The 18,391-nt window shown below is 36.7% G+C and overlaps 1 pseudogene; it reads right to left on the reverse strand.

Annotated features, from left to right (window-relative positions):
• Positions 1 to 3,935: 3,935 nt before the first annotated feature.
• LOC116262192 (2-hydroxyisoflavanone dehydratase-like) lies at positions 3,936 to 4,709 on the reverse strand (annotated as a pseudogene).
• Positions 4,710 to 18,391: the final 13,682 nt, after the last annotated feature.

An 18,391-nucleotide genomic window follows, 5' to 3' on the forward strand; every position in this document is an offset into this window, starting at 1 on the left:
TAAATGTCTCATCTTGCTTCAAAATTACAGGCGCTAGGTCTGAGGTTACCCGAAGACTTTATAGTGCATATGGTTCTTCTTTCTCTTCCACCACAGTTTGGACAGTTTAAAATTAGTTATAACTTTCAAAAGGAGAAATGGACTCTTAATGAGCTCATTTCGCACTGTGTGGAAGAAGAGGAGAAATTGAAGCATGATAGGATAGAAAGTGCTCACTTGGCTACTACGTCTAAAAGTTAGAAAATGAAGGCTATTAAGGAAGTTGCAGTTGATCATGCATCCATCAAAAAACAAAAGAAGCATAAGGAAGGCAAATCAAGCTGCTTCTTTTGCAAGGACGAAGGTCATATGAAGAAGGATTGTACTTAGTACCACGCATGGCGTGAAAAGAAAGGTACGATTCTTACTTTGGTTTGTTCTGAGGTTAATTTAATTTCAGTACCAAGGCACTTGTGGGTAGATTCGGTTGCTACTACTCACATAAGTGTTTCCGTGCAGAGCTGCCTAAATTGTCGAACGCCAATTGATGTTGAAAGATTCATCTATGAGAGCGATGACATGAAGGCGAAGTTTGAAGTCATAGCAGATTTTTTGAGTTATTGTTAAAGACTGGTTGTTATTTGAATTTGATAGAAACTTATGTAATACCGCCTTTTAGACGGAATTTGGTTGTTATTTCCTTAGTGAACAAATTTTGTTATTATTGTTCATTTGGAGGAAATAAATTTAAGTAGTTTCTGCATTCAAATTTGAATTCCACTGGTTCTTTGTCTTGTAGCGATAACCTTTATTTGTTTGATACTGTTGCTTCATATAATGAAACCTTGCATGTTACATTTAGTGGTACTAAAAGAAAATTAGCCAAAGAGAATTCAGCTATGTTATGGCATTGGCGCGTAGGACATATCTCTGAAAAAAGAATATAAAGGCTTATGTCAAAAGGAATTCTTGAGTCCCTTGATTTTGCAGACTTTAATGTTTGCATTGAATGTATAAAGGGAAAATGAACAAACATTAAGGGGTTATATGTTTTATAATCCATCCAGTAAGTCTTTCTTTGAAAAGAGAAATGCTCATTTCTTTGAGGATATTGAGTTTGGGGGAGGTGATCAGGTTAGGAGCATTGCCTTTGAAAAGGGACCTGAGTCCACTCTATTCAGAAGAAGGCAATGATGTTGATCTCCATACTGAAGAACAAACTCAGCTACCTCAAGAAAATTAAGTAGAGGTGTCACTAAGGAAATCCATATATGGACTAAAGCAAGTTTTCCAGTCATTACAAACTTCATCAAGTTATAGTTTCATTTGGTTTCGAAATTAATATGGTTGATGAATGTGTATACCAAAAGTTCAGTGGGGGCAAATTTATCTTTCTGGTTTTATATGTCGATGATATATTGTTGGCAAGTAATGATGTGGGCATATTGCATGAAACTAAGAATTTTTTGTCAACAAAGTTTGACATGAAGGATCTTGGTTGTGCATCTTTTGTATTGGGGATCCAAATATTTTGAGATCGTTCTCAGGATATTCTTTGGATTATTACAAAAGTCCTACATTAATAAGGTGTTTCACTGATATGGCATGAAAAGTTGTAAACCAGGAAATACTCCAGTTACTAAAGAAGACAAGTTTTGTCTCAAACAGTGCCCTAAAAGTGAAATCGAATCTAAGGAAATGGAAATGATTCCCTATTTGTCTGTTGTGGGAAGCCTTATGTATGCTCAGGTTTGTACTCGTTTAGATATTGCATTTATCATTGCAATGTTAGGCAGATACTTAAGTGATCCTGGTATGGATCATTGGGAAGCAGCCAAAAGGGTATTGAGGTACTTACAAAGAACAAAAGGTTTTACGCTCACATACAGGAAGTCAGACCAGTGGGAGATCATTGGGTATTCAGATTCTGACTTTGCTGGGTGCCAAGATAATAGCATTCAATCAGGTTTTGTGATTGTAGAATTTTGTCACGAGGCTGCGCATTATGTATGGTATAGGCTGCGTATTATGTATGGTATAGAAAGACCACTAAGGTTGTTGTGTGACAATAATTCAGTAGTCATGTACTCTTATAACAGCCACAGTTTGTCAAAGTCGAAGCTCATCGACATTAAGTTTTTGGCCGTTAAAGAAAGGATACAGAATGGTCAGGTGTCTTTAGAGCATATTGGGACAAACTCTATGATTTGTAGATCCGCTTACCAAGAGTTTAACACATAAGGTCTTTCACAAACATGTTGTTCATATGGGTGTTATCCTTGGATGATGTGCTGGTTTAGTGGGAGTTTGTATTTTGTTTGCTCTAATGTATGGACACGTATTCAGTTTTCTGCAGAATAAAGTTTAAAGTTCTTTGGTTCCATTCTGTGTTTATGTTTTGATCTCCATAAGGTTTTAAAGTTGGACCAGTTGAGAATAGACATGTTGTAATCACATTGCATGTAATTCTCATGCTATACATCCATATCAGATCTATGTCATTGATTATGTTAACATTTGTGATCATTGAAGGTTTAGCAAATTTTATTATAGCGAAAGCCGCTTTGGTTCTGTGTTGATATGGTCATGGACGAGATTGGCGAAAATGACGTTTAATAAGATAGCAATTATGAACTCTTAAGGTTTTGTGTAATGTCTGAATGTATAAAGACATATTTGGCCCAAGTGGGAGATTGTAAGATCATTTAGTGGGCCGACATATGTCTATGAGGAATTTCAGACATTATGGCTGTCTTAACGTAAATATCCGCTTAAGTAATTGCATTTTAGGATATTACGTCATTTTAGATGGTATGGGGTAATTTTGAAATGTATAGATACCAGTACGCAACTACGGACTCTTTGATGGGTGGAATTCGTAATTGTCCTCATTATAAAATGGTAGTGGTCCCTGGGGTCATGCAATGGTTGCCTGAAACATTGGTTTCTAAGGTTTTCCTCTTTCCCATCTGAGAGAGACCTCAAGCGCGCCGTAAAGACCCTGGGAGATCCTACCGTGATCTACCGTCCAGTTCTTCAGATAGATTCAGGTACGCTTCCGCTTTAAGTTTAAGGTTATGTTTATTTCAATGATTTAGCATGAGCATGATCCTGTTTTGTTTATGGCATATACGTTAGGTTTTGTGTATGGGAGAAATCCCAACAGAGACCACTTCTCTGAGTTAATTTCTCGGCAATCAAGCAGCAATGATGGGCTTTGAGTGTCGATGATGGCCTTCAAAGCAGAGAAAAGGCGGTCAATACAAAGATGCATAGGTCTGTGTGAACGGTGGCTCAAGGGTCCACATGTCCACAAACCCTTTCTATTTTCTCTACTGTTTTTTACGATGCAGACAACAAAGCAACAAAGCATGGTGTCCCGAGAGAGGAAAGTTTGCCTTCCTGCTGACAACTTATCTTGCAATCTAAACAAAAAGGATACAGTTATTTCTTTTCAGAAGAACTCTGAACTGAATTGAGAAGAACTCTGAGCAAAGTGAATTCAATTCAGCTTCCTACTTTCTCAGTTATCTAAACAAAAAATACAGTAATTTCTTTTCAGATTTTTATCAAATACCATCCTACTCGTATCAGTGGTTTCCATTTCTGAATCGACTCCTGTGCTCCAACATCATCCGCTGCCTTCTTCTTCATAAGATTGAGAACTTCTCTTCTCTTTTTCACTAAATCCTATTGTGAAACACTTTTGACAAAAGCAATTGTTCCTAACTTAAGAAGGCCAGGACTCAATCGATGGCATCAACCTGCGCGGTTGATGAACGAAGCAAATAGCTTTAGCAGCAACCTCGCCTTCTCCTTCTCCGGATTGAAGAGGTGGAAGACGTGTTCCTCCCCCTCCACCTCGTCCACCTCTGCCTCCCCCTTCCACCCGCTGCCGGTCAAGGCCTCGTAGAACCACCAGTCGCGGTCCCGCATGCCGTCCTTCCCAGCGATGGCTACCAACACGGACCGGCACCCCAGCCCAGAGAGCGGTGGCGAACCGACCGCCAGCGGGTTAAGGATTGGGTCGTCATCTCCGATGTTTGCAGGGCATGCCGCCTTCCAAAACGCTTGAGCGCCACAACCTCTGATGTCTCGCAACCGAGGCGAGCAGAGGACCAGAAGAAAGGGTGCACCAAAATGACTCCTTGAAGCTTTACCGGATCTTCAAGGGCTCGACCAGATCCAAGAGCTGCAGAGGCGCCGCCGGCACGCATGGCCACATGGTAGGCGAGGTTGCTGCCGGCACTGTCTCCAGCAACCACGACGCGGCCCAAGTCGGCATGATCAGCGATCCACGGCTCAGCACCAGGCCCTGTTTGGGACACCACCCACTGGAAGGCTTCCCAACAGTCGTGGTGGGAGGTGGGGACGGGATGCTCCGGAGCCAGGCGGTACTCGATGGAAACGGCAACGGCACCGGACTAGGTGACAAGGGAGTTGATGTAGTTGTGGTAGAGAGGGGAGAAGGCAGACTCGATGCAGAAGCCACCACCATGAAAGTAGACTAAGAGTGGACTGCGGTGGTTGCCGGAAAGTGGGGGGAGGTAAATGCGGGCGGAGAGGCCGGTTGCGGGGTTGATGAGGACGTCCTTAGAGGAGATGCCGGTGGCATGATGGTCGTTGGAGGGAGGCACCCTCTCGTTGCCCTTCAGCCTCTCTACGTGGCCATCTTTGTAGATACGGAGATATTCAGGAACCTCCTGGTCCAACTCTTGGGAGGGATCCATGGCGGAGAAGGAGAGATGCGGTCTGAAGGGGAGTTGGAAATGGTTCTAACTACAAGTTGTTTCGGCAATATTACTCAAAGTAACTAGTTTTTTTCTCGGTCATTTCTGCGTTCAAGCGTTGTAAATCCAAAATCCTTTCATTTTTTTAACAAGGCAAATTCTTGTTTGCTGTTACAGGCAGTCATTTTATTATTAACTTTATTAACTTTACCCATTGCTAGAAAAATAGTCTCACTTTTATTTTACGAGATGGAGAGGCTGATAGAAGCTCAAAACCATCCCCTTTCTCACCTTGCCCCCCTCGTCCTCTTAATAACGTTTGATGCTTAAGAATTTTACTGTGCATCAAGCATCAAGGAAACTGCAAATTTTTGTATGCTTTTTAATCGCACAAAGAAAAAATTATCGTGGTAAATTAGAAGGAACAAGGTAAAACCTCAAAGGTCCAACCTTTTACCATGGTTTTTTTTTTATGGTAATTTAAGGTTTCAAATTTTCACATTGACATCAAATCGGACCTAAGGTTACGGATTGTTTTATGGTGCATCGAGATAAGCATTCCCCCATGTGGGTGTTTTCTTTTCTAAAACATAAAGAGTTGATGCGACAAAATTTAAAAAGGAAACCGAAAGCTGGCAACCTATCAGCTTTGTCCAGTCTTTTGCATAGACCCTTTTAGGGATATCTTGAAACATAATCTATTAGAAAAACCTATGAAATTAATTTTGTAAAAATAAATTCAACAATAACATTTTCTTTTAGTGTAATATAACAACTCTCTCTCCCTCTCATATATATATATATATACATATATATATATATATATATATATATATATAAAATGGTGCCATGCCATAATCAATTGACAAACAGGTGGCATAACTTGTCATTGATTGAACACATTTCACCAATTTTATAATAAACCACTTGTCTTGCTGTTACTTGGATTAACTTCAATGCTTAAAAAAAGTACTTATCAAAGGGAGATGTGAAGCTTTTGCCAGAGTACAATAATTTAGGGAAATATCTTCTAACGGATGGGCCGTTTCAATGTGACTGACGTCGTGTTTCTGAATTTCTCGTAGCGTGAAGCTGACAAACAACGGTGGACAGTATTTATCCTCACCTCAGCTTTGACCAAATTTTCTTTTTGGAAATTACTTTTGAGCCTACTTGAGATTTTTATAGCGAGGAAAATATTGCCCAAGTACTCCAAGGATAAATAGTCATCATGATCATGGGGACAAAATTTTGAAAACTCCTTGGGAGTGACTTTTTTTATTGCTTTCTACCATGAATAAAGGAACAAAAATAATAGAGTTATTTTGCATGTTGTTACTTTCCTCAATTGTAAATGGTGAGACCACGGTACTTTAATTGATGTGTACGTACTCCAATCAGGGGCATTTTGTAATTCATATACGTACAAAAAAATGTGGTATTTCCGATGCACAACTCATAATATTGTTGTTACAAATGCAAAAGCATAGCTGTGGATGCATGATTCCCAACTTGGGTTCCCTTGTTTTCATCGAGTTCATGAAAAAAAAAAAAAAGTTTGGACTTGAAGACTCGAAAAAAAAGACTGATGGAAGCGTTGCCAGCTTGGGTTCCCTTGTTTTCATCAAATTCTTGCAAAAAGAATAGTGTCAGATCATAGATATCTGAAGATTGGTTGGTAAAAATGGGGCAAAAAAGGTTTAAATTTGGGTTGCGTCCAACTTTTTATCAGATTGGGCTTAGTCAGATTTTAGGGTTTGGAATTACATTTAGACTTCCTTTTTTATAAGTAAACTTGGAGCTGCCTGGAATCAAATCTGCCGTTTGTAGGATTTATCCAACTTGAATTAAGATTCAGCTATGATCAGTTGTAGAACTAATGTGTTATTCCTTAACCTGTGGTGAAGGAAATCAGCCTGAACTATTATTTTTATGTTTTGAAAAAAATATATTAAGAATTGATTTTCACCTATTTGAACTGTGGTAGGTTAGATAGAGGGAAGACGATACAATTGAAAATCTTGGAAAGGAGAAGGGATTTTCTAACAATGACCAAACCTTCAAAAGAGAAAAGGACTATCATAACCATGGTTAATACGGCGTAGGTTACTGGAAGTTTCCTTTTTATTAAAATCTGACGTCCAGAGTCTACCTAACACAATTGCTGGTTGAGAATAAACTATTATTAGATCCGACCTTCATGCTGCTCATCAAGTCGGCAGCTGACAAGCGTCTCTTATGATTATTAAGTCTTAGTATATTTAAAATTAGGCAAAATGCTGAGTTTTGTTGCCCGTTATGAATTATTAATTAAACTTATCATATCATCCATCGCCTACTTGCCTAAAAGTACTTCAAATGATTCACAGTTATTATGGATATTATTGTATATTTGCTACTCTCTTAGCCTTCAGCCAGGGGCGGTGCCATAAACTTTTGACCAAGAGGCACTAAATATATAGTGAATAAAAAACGTATAAATTAAAAGAACTATAATTTAAAAAGCAAATCAAATATTCATAATTATGAACAAATTTACAATTGGCTTCAAAAAACAAAACAAATGACTATAGTTATGAATAAATTTATAATTAGCTTCAAAAAGTAAATTTAATAACTATACTTTTGTACAAATTTACAATTAGTCCCAAAAAGTAAATCAAATGAAAAAGACTGTAGGTCTACACATATTTATAGTTGGCTCCCAAAACAAAACAAATAGTTATAGTTTTGTACAGCTTTACAATTGGCCCCAAAAAAACAAATCAAATAGTTATAGTTCAATTATAGAATTAAAATTGGCCCAAAAATCAAATCAAATAGCTATAGTTCTGTACAAATTTATCATTGGCTTCAAAAAAGCAAAACATATAACTATAATTGCAAATAAACTCACATTCAGCCCAGTTGGTGTTTCATATTCTGGAAACAAAGCATGATTGTTTCATCAATGGTGTTGTCAAATGTATCCTTCTCAATGTAAGTAATCAAAGCATCATTGACTCATCATCTCTCATTTTGTTACTAAACCAAGTTTTGATATTATCATGGCTGAGAATACTTTCAACACTTTTTGTTGTAATTGATAAAGTTAGTGTCAACTTGATCAGCAAATACACCAAATGAACTGCTATATGCTTTCTTGTTGTTATAATTATTTGTGCAAGTTCTACCAAAGAATTTAAATGTGAAAACTCCATAAGGTCTTCATATCTTTGATATGTAATTTTGATATCTAAGTCTTTTCATGCATATTCCATGAAAGTCTTTAGGATAGAACTCAGCAAGACGAACTAAGTTACCTATATCAAAAGTCTAGTAGGTCATTAAGGGTACTAAGTTACCTATATCAAAAGTCTAGTAGGTCATTAAGGGTACTAAGTTACCTATATCAAAAGTCTAGTAGGTCATTAAGGGTACTAAGTTACCTATATCAAAAGTCTAATAGGTCATTAAGGGTTAACTTCTTTGGGGAAAGAAAGCAGACTTGCAAATGATGTGCAAATGTTAAGACATTATTTGATAGAATAAGGACTGATCAATTTCAAGCTATGATGGAGCTGCATATGGAGGTTTGTATTGGACAAATGCAGAGATGTTGGCAAGAGATGGATTTGTGACAGTTCCACTATAGTGCCCTGTTGAGAAAGAGTCAACTTTAATTTGAATAAGTCAAGTCTGATCCCATCAAAGGTCATTGAAACAAGAGTTTTAGTAGTTGGTTATGTCCCTTCTTGAACAGCTTTTCGTAATTGAATCAACACGTTCGTAATAGTCTAGCCTTCAAATCTTGGTCTATCTGTGTGAAAACAATTCTTTGGCTTAAACAAGCTACTGAAAGGAGAAGCTCTGCCTCCTAAGTTAGCTTTCAAACAAGCCCTATTTTGCTGGGTTTGAGCGCCAATTGCCATCCTAAGTTCCCCATTTTCAGAAACATGTTGAGAAAGCCTTTCCATACAATCATAGGGGCATTTTAGGAAATTCAATAGTTACCTTATTTTCTTTAATATCTACCAATTAGAATAGGTTTATTGTTATTATTTGTTTTGGTTGTATTTTACTGACTTATTTTTTTCTTGCTTTAGCCACTTATTTTGCGCCTCTTCCAAGATTCATGTACATTGAAGAGGTAAAGTGCGGATATTAGCAGAGTAGTCAAAGTACTTTAGGGTATATTTATTTTGTGCATTGGATTGTCTTCCTCGTGTGACTTTGCATAATTTTTTTTTTGTTTGAGTAATAAAGGAAATTTATATCTTATCCATTTTTGTTTTGGATCATGATTATCTAAGATCTTCTTGTTTGTGGATCGAACCCGACTTATCACCACTTTTTGTGTAGATCTGAAAATTTAATTGGTGCGTGACTGAGACGCCATAGAAGATAGCATCACAAAAGGCCAAAGATGGTCTGCGTGCACCATAAGGAGCCATGTGGCAACAGTAATACATTGGTATTGTCCCACGAATTACCTGCAGATTCCTTTTTTTTCAGCACCAGTGATTGCTTGTAGTGATAACATAGCAAATCAAATTTTACAAGAGAAAGCGAAAGACGTCAATACTCATTGCCATTATGTGCAGAATAAAGTCGAAGGAGATGGAGACCCCATTTGATTAAAACAAAATCATTTTTCAAATTCATTGACCGAAAGTTCGCCGACAGAAAAATTCAAAAAATATCAATTGCATGTAATGGATGGTGTTGAAAGGTACAATTCAGATGAAACTTCTCATGCCTATCTTTCAGGATGTGGTTCCGGATATTGCTTAAATTTATACAATATTTTTCTATTACAAAATTTTTCTGTTCAATCACTTGTTTCTCAGTGCCTTTTCAGGCATGACACTATCGTAGTCACCAATAAACCATCACAGGCATTGAGTAAGCCAGTATGAGGCTCAACATGTTCCCCGTGGATGTTTCCCTTGGATAATATAGGTCAACATTGGGTCGAATCACATAAATGTGTTGTCTTTGTGTGCTCATGTGTGGCTTGAAACTCCCGATGCAAATTGTTGAGAGAGAGGACTCACATAACCTGGGGGCGAAGGCAGTTGTGGGGCACCATGTGGACAACCTACAAAAAATTCTTATTTTTATATACTTCAAACAAATTTTATTTATTTACATGTTGGTATTTCTTAAAACCCGACTAGACTCAACTACATAATGGGTGTTGAATTATAATGAGAAAGTACTTAAACAAGTAGCAACTGAACAAGATAATGAGTTAAATGAATTAAGAGTTAAACAAAATGAGACTTGCTTAACATAAATGAGTTAAACGAGTCGAGTCCAAGTTTGACGTTGTATCCTCGAGTCAAGCTTCATCTTGTTCTATCGAGCTCAAGTTTTCTGAGTCGAGCTCAAGCTGGCCCAACTTGAACTCGACTCGGCTGGTGTGCAGCCTTACTTCCTCCAAACTAGCCGTGCTATATATTGCACTCTAAATGAACCGAGTATTGGTAAACTCTCAAATGAACACTTATTTCAGTGTAATTGCCAAGTTCGTAATTCCAAATGTCCTCTTTGTTGATGGGATGAAAAATCAAGATATTTTAGTTAACACTTGTGAAACACCACTTAAATGTCCTTGTAATTGCCAAGTTCGTAATTCCAAATGTTTTTAAATATGTGCCAAGTTCGTAATTCCAGCGAATTTTTTTTGGCTCCGCCACTGCTAAACACCAAGAAGCCATGGAGGACCTTTTGAGGAAAGTTAAAGTAAAAAGAAGTACATCCCTGAAGATGTGGTTGAAATCTTCTATCCTTCTATACGCTCACTTCCAGATGAAGATCTTCTCAAGCCCCATGCATCCAATAACAAGCAGACCTTATGTCATTCCTTCTTCCCTACATGACATGCTAGCGCTCTCAACAAATGGGACTTGGGTAAATTCTCAAAGAAGCACTTACCTTCTTCTTGCCATGTTCCTAATATCTATACGTTCTTTTTTGGTGATGGGATGAAGATCATGATCTTTTAATTTGTGTTCCTCGTCAAAAATATGTAGGTGGAATATGAGTCCAGTATATTCATCTTATCATAATTGGAACAGTAAAACCTCTATTAGCAACTAGGCTAGCAATGGCATATCTTTGGAATGAGCCATCACTTCTGTACCTTGATTTGGTACACCCATCACAACCATCAGTGTTGCCAAGACAAATTGCATCCGAGTCATAAATAGCATGTGAGTGACACATTGCGGATGGGATCGCTGAAGACCACATGTTGATTGAACTATCAGTGAGATGGAGAGAAATGCATCATTAAAGACCACGTGTTGGCAGAACCATGGTGACACTATGAGAAACAATGTCATATACTGCCATCGGTGGGTCTAACCATCAGCGACACAAGGAAAGCAATGTCATTGAGGACCACACACTTGTTAATAATGGCACATTCTTTTTCAACGTCGCTGGTTTCCCAATTTCTTGTAATGATGTTAGAGTAATGTTGTTAGATGCATGTGTATCAAGATGTAATGCGAGGGCTACACGACCTCGTATGCACACAGCATGATTATGTGCATCTGGTGCATGCAAGATTTTGGTTGATTGTGGTGATTTAAGAAAAGCGGGTCGATATACATAAACCACACACTCTCGCTCCAACGCATTATATAGAAAAGATTTTCAGCTTACACTCTTGCTGTTTAGAAAACCATCCAGCAATGGCATTAACGCACCCTTGCTGTTTAGAAAACCATCCAGCAACAATTGTGTGACCTTCAATGATGATTTCATCCAGTTTCGATGAGTATTTCCATCTCTCTCTTATCTTTCTCTCCTCCTCTCTTCCAATTGGATGGTTGATGTCCACCGACAAGAATGGCAAATTGGCCGCTGGCCATTATTGTCTGTTAACCAAGATATCACGTGCTTTCCGGTTCCTCTGTATTGTATTAGACATCTAAATTTGATATTATGTAGCATGAAACTTATTCTAAAGAACAGGACTTGTCAACTTGATTTCATCCGTTATTAAGTATATGTGTGTAATTTTATATATTAAACTCTTTTATTTCTCATTTCTCAATTTTTGTGAATTGAGAATCAAGACATGTGCATATGAGCTAACAAGTGAAAAAAAAGCTTTGGACCATTGGTTTTTGAATTTTCATGAAATCCTAATAAACTTTGAAGAAACATATTTTTTATCTTATGTTTTTCAAGTAGAAATCATATTTGTATAGTTAGTTTCAATTTATAAAAAAAAATATGCATAGGTAGTTTTTCAGATAATTTAGTTTTTCAAACCATTTTTACCTTCTTATTTACATTTTTAGTGATATTATATATTTCAATATTTTGGACTTGATGTTTATGCATCACATCGCTGCATTGTGCATCACTTCACACCACAAGTTCAATGCATCGCTTCGCATCAGCAGGCTTAACAACATTGGATGTAACAATAAAAATCTTTTTTCTATGAAAAAAATGAATCATATTGAGACTAGTTGTCATCATGCGCAAGCGAAGTTTCAAAACAAGGAGACAGAGACCCCATTCATTAAAAGTAAAAATGATCTTTCAGATGCATTTACCAAAAGCGTCCCAGTGGAAAAATTAATAAATTTCAATCTCAAGTAAGGTTGTGATGACATCTACACCCAATCGATGGTTAGTGTTGAAAAGATACAATTCTTTTGAAGGCAAATGAAATCTCTCGTACTTATCTTTTAGATTTTTGGCTGTGGTTTTTTATGTCGCTTAAATTTATGCAATATTCTTTGTATAACAGAAATTTTCCTTGGCCATCGAGTGCATCCCCATGCCTACCTTTTCCTCTCCTCCCATGAATACAAAGAGCAAGAAGAAAATCTCATTTTTACTACTAAAAATGTCTAGGCGGCTAGCAATTTACAATATAAGAAAACCACCAGGCATGACTCTATTGTAGTTGTCATCAACCGTCAAAGTCATTGAATAAACCATCCTGTGGATATATAGCCTTATCGTGGATAATACGGGTCAACATTAACGTTGGTGGATTTATGACTTTATGTACTTCATAGATGTTAGTTCGTCTTTTTGTACTACTTCATTTGTGACTTGAATCTCAAATAGCGTGGATAGTTCAAGGCTAGAACCAATTGAGTTCAAGTTACAGACCTAATTGTGAGGTTCCTTCCTCCCTACTGGCCATTCTCTAGCAATCTAAGGTTATGTTTGTTTTACCATGGATCCTACGATCGGACCTCCCCCCATCTGACATAAGACCCATGTTTTTAAAATGAAATTCATGCTACTGAGAGCTTCAGTTTGTTTAAACTGAGGATCTCTCAAAACACACTGTTTTATGTAGCCTCGGATATGCAACCCACATGAATTGAGTGTTTGGTAAAATTTAAATGAACACTTATCTATGTGTTGCCAAGTTTGATATGTTCACTTTGTTGATGGGATGAAAATCATGATCTTTAAACTCATGTTTCCTTAACAAAAGAGATTCGTGGCTGGGATTTCTTTCCAACTTCAGACCATGACTTTTATACCCCAACCATTGCCCACTAACCATAAGAATTTGTTTTTATTTTTTTCCTTTTATGAAAACGTAGAGGGTAGTGATTAAATGGACATGGCTGCATTTCTATGCAGAACCGCCGTGGTTCAATCACGAGTACTTGAAATGAGAGAAATATCATCAAGTAAATAATGGTTGGTCAAAACCAGTGGCAGAGCCAAAAATTTCTGTCTAAGGACCACTCTAAGCTTAAATTCGAACTTTAAGGGACACTCATATTAAAAACTGAAAATTAATGAAGTTTTCATATATAAATAAAGTAAATTTTATGGGCTGGTGTGGGCAATTGGCCCACACCAGCTACAACATAGCTTCTCCACTGGTCAAAACAAATTAAGATGCACGAAGAGGATGCCCGGAAAATCTAGTCTGGTGGCATTGATCATATATATTCCCATGCAAAAGCCACAATAAGTGCATCTACATTATAAGATTTTTTTTTTTAAGAAAGCTAAGTAAATTAGTTTGAGAATTTCCACTGGACATGGTAATTAGTTGTGCAGTTTCAATGCCAACTTGTAAGTGTCAAGACAGAAGTTTATGGCCTATAAGTACCACTTTTTACCTACGCTAGCTATTTGTTCATATTTTTTTTTAAATCAGTGGCACAAACTATGTCATAAACTATCAGATAAGTTCCAGATGCATTTCCCTTCTCTAATGCTTCTTGTTTCACAAGCTAACAAAATTTCAATATGGGCTTCAAAGGTGCCTATTTCATGTTTCATAGAAAGCAATACCTTTATTAAGATAATTATAAAATGTAATCTTTTTTAGTAATTACTAAAAGTCCAAGCCAAAGTATTCAAAAATAATTGTGGTATTTAAGCTTTATTTTGTCTGTCATCATGCGATGTCAATCAAATGGTGGAGATAGCTTAATCTTGTCATCCAAAGATGAGTTCAAGGGTCGAAAACCATAGACTACCCATCATCGGTTTCAATTTGTAGGCAGCCAAGTAAACAGTTGCATTGCTAGTTAATTTGCTAGTAGTTATACTTCATAAACTGCCATTGCATTCGTTTTGTGGTCTTTCTAGTTTCAGCTTAACATATTTATCTTCATAGTTTTGTTAGATCATATTAATGGTGCTTATTGCTTGGTTTAGTTAGACATAGTGAAGAAAATTGAGCTTCTTCTACATTCTCGAACTTTTCTCTGAACAAAATTTTTGGGTATGCCAGACACCTCATTGTAGGAGCAAATTCTTAGAGCTTTGGGGGTGCCATTCTTCCCACTGGTGCGTCTACTCCGTGAGGACCTTCAGTTTTTTTTAAAAAAAAACTTATTTTCATCTAATTTTAAAAAAGCCTTCAAGAACTGGTTTTCTGGTTCTTTGTTTTAAAGTCTGTATGAAGAAATATCTCCACAAAAGTTGAAAAATTCATGTTTTAGAATCTAGGGGTAATTTTTGATATCCTTGAAAAGGGTTTTACTTCTCTAACAACGTAGCTTTCAAACAAGCCCTATTTTGCTGGATTTGAGCACCAATTGCCATCCTAAGTTACCCATTTTCAGAAACTTGTTGAGAAAGCCTTGCCATACAATTGTAGGGGCATTTTAGGAATTTAATTAGTTACCTTATTTTTTTTAATATCTACCAATTAGAATAGGTTTATTGTTATTATTTGTTTTGGTTGTAGTTTATTGACTTTTTTTTTCTTGCTTTAACCACTTATTTTGCGCCTCTTCCAGGATTCATGAGTACATTGAAGACGTAAAGTGCGGATATTGGCAGAGTAGTCAAAGCACTTCAGGGTATATTTATTTTGTGCATTGGATTGTCTTCCTTTTGTGACTTTGCATAATTTTTTTAATTTGAGTAATAAAGGAAATTTATATCTTATCCATTTTTGTTTTGGATCATGATTATCTGAGATCTTGTTGTTTGTGAATCGAACCCGACTTATCACCACTTTTTGTGTAGATCTGAAAATTTAATTGGTGTGCTACTGGGACGCAATAGAAGACAGCATCACAAAAGGCCAAAGATGGGCTGCGCGCACCATAAGGAGCCATGTGGCATAACATAGCAAATCACATTTTGCGTGAGAAAGCGAAAGACATCAATCGTCATTGCCATTATGTGCAGAAGAAAGTCGAAGGAGATGGAGACCCCATTTGATAAAAACAAAACCATTTTTCAAATTCATTGACCGAAAGTTCGCCGACAGAAAATTTCAAAAAATATCAATTGCATGTAATGGATGGTGTTGAAAGGTACAATTCAGATGAAGATAGATGAAACTTCTCATGCTTGTCTTTCAGGAAGTGTGGATGTGGTTCCGGATATCGCCTAAATTTATACAATATTTTTTTATTACAAAATTTTTTCTGGCCAATCACTTGTTTCTCAGTGCCTTATTTTTTCGTCCTTTGTTCCTACCATAAAGGGCTTGCAATCTACCAAATAAATGATAATCAGGCATGACACTATCGTAGTCGCCAATAAACCATCACAGTCATTGAGTAAGCCAGTATGAGGCTCAACATGTTCCCCGTGGATGTTTCCCTTGGATAATATAGGTCGACATTGGGTTGAATCACATAAATGTGTTGTCTTTGTGTGCTCATGTGTGGCTTGAAACTCCCGATGCAAATTGTTGGGAGAGAGGACTCCCATAACCTGGGGGCAGAGGCAGTTGTGGGGCACCATGTGGACAACCTACAAAAAATTCTTATTTTTATATTGATACTTCAAATAAATTTTATTTATTTACATGTTGGTATTTCTTAAAACCCGACTAGGCTCAATTACATAATGGGTGTTAAATTTTAATGAGAAAGTAGTTAAACAAATAGCAACTGAACAAGTTAATGAGTTAAATGAATTAAGAGTTAAACAAAATGAGACTTGTTTAACATAAATGAGCTAAACGAGTCGAGTCCAAGGTTGACGTTGTATCCTTAAGTCAAGCTACAGCTTGTTCTATCGAGCTCAAGTTTTTTGAGTCGAGCTCAAGCTGGCCCAACTTGAACTCGACTCGGCTGGTGTGCCGCCTTACTTCCTCCCAACTAGCAGTGCTATATATTACACTCTAAATGAATCGAGTATTAGTAAACTCTTAAATGAACACTTATTCGAGTGTAATTGCCAACTTCGTAATTCCAAATGTCCTCTTTGTTGATGGGATGAAAAATCAAGATATTTTAGTTAACACTTGCTTCCTTAACAAAAGAGATTGATGGCTGGGATTTTTTTCCAACTTCTAAGCATGACTTTTATGGCTCTAGCCATTGCCCGTCAACCATTAAATAATGGTTGGTCAAAACCAGTGGCGGAGCCAAAAATTTCTGTCTAAGGACCACTCTAAGCTTAAATTCGAACTTTAAGGGACACTCATATTAAAAACTGAAAATTAATGAAGTTTTCATATATAAATAAAGTAAATTTTATGGGCTGGTGTGGGCAATTGACCCACACCAGCTACAACATAGCTTCTCCACTGGTCAAAACAAATTAAGATGCACGAAGAGGATGCCCGGAAAATCTAGTCTGGTGGCATTGATCATATATATTCCCATGCAAAAAGCCACAATAAGTGCATCTACATTATAAGATTTTTTTTTTTTTAAGAAAGCTAAGTAAATTAGTTTGAGAATTTCCACTGGACATGGTAATTAGTTGTGCAGTTTCAATGCCAACTTGTAAGTGTCAAGACAGAAGTTTATGGCCTATAAGTACCACTTTTTACCTACGCTAGCTATTTGTTCATATTTTTTTTTTAAATCAGTGGCACAAACTATGTCATAAACTATCAGGTAGGTTCCAGATGCATTTCTCTTCTCTAATGCTTCTTGTTTCACAAGCTAACAAAATTTCAATAAGGGCTTCAAAGGTGCCTATTTCATGTTTCATAGAAAGCAATACCTTTATTAAGATAATTATAAAATGTAATCTTTTTTAGTAATTACTAAAAGTCCTAGCCAAAGTATTCAAAAATAATTGTGGTATTTAAGCTTTATTTTTTCTGTCATCATGCGATGTCAATCAAATGGTGGGGATAGCTTAATCTTGTCATCCAAAGATGAGTTCAAGGGTCGAAAGCCATAGACTACCCATCATCGGTTTCAATTTGTAGGCAGCCAAGTAAACAGTTGCATGGCTAGTTAATTTGCTAGTAGTTATACTTCATAAGCTGCCATTGCATTCGTTTTGTGGTCTTTCTAGTTTCAGCTTAACATATTTATCTTCATAGTTTTGTTAGATCATATTAATGGTGCTTATTGCTTGGTTTAGTTAGACATAGTGAAGAAAATTGAGCTTCTTCTACATTCTCGAACTTTTCTCTGAACAAAATTTTTGGGTATGCCAGACACCTCATTGTAGGAGCAAATTCTTAGAGCTTTGGGGGTGCCATTCTTCCCACTGGTGCGTCTACTCCGTGAGGACCTTCAGTTTTTTTAAAAAAAAAACTTATTTTCATCTAATTTTAAAAAAGCCTTCAAGAACTGGTTTTCTGGTTCTTTGTTTTAAAGTCTGTATGAAGAAATATCTCCACAAAAGTTGAAAAATTCATGTTTTAGAATCTAGGGGTAATTTTTGATATCCTTGAAAAGGGTTTTACTTCTCTAACAACGTAGCTTTCAAACAAGCCCTATTTTGCTGGATTTGAGCACCAATTGCCATCCTAAGTTACCCATTTTCAGAAACTTGTTGAGAAAGCCTTGCCATACAATTGTAGGGGCATTTTAGGAATTTAATTAGTTACCTTATTTTTTTTAATATCTACCAATTAGAATAGGTTTATTGTTATTATTTGTTTTGGTTGTAGTTTATTGACTTTTTTTTTCTTGCTTTAACCACTTATTTTGCGCCTCTTCCAGGATTCATGAGTACATTGAAGACGTAAAGTGTGGATATTGGCAGAGTAGTCAAAGCACTTCAGGGTATATTTATTTTGTGCATTGGATTGTCTTCCTTTTGTGACTTTGCATAATTTTTTTAATTTGAGTAATAAAGGAAATTTATATCTTATCCATTTTTGTTTTGGATCATGATTATCTGAGATCTTGTTGTTTGTGAATCGAACCCGACTTATCACCACTTTTTGTGTAGATCTGAAAATTTAATTGGTGTGCTGCTGGGACGCAATAGAAGACAGCATCACAAAAGGCCAAAGATGGGCTGCGCGCACCATA

The sequence above is a fragment of the Nymphaea colorata genome, chromosome 10, assembly GCF_008831285.2.
Source record: "Nymphaea colorata isolate Beijing-Zhang1983 chromosome 10, ASM883128v2, whole genome shotgun sequence".
Classification (NCBI taxonomy): Eukaryota; Viridiplantae; Streptophyta; class Magnoliopsida; order Nymphaeales; family Nymphaeaceae; genus Nymphaea; species Nymphaea colorata.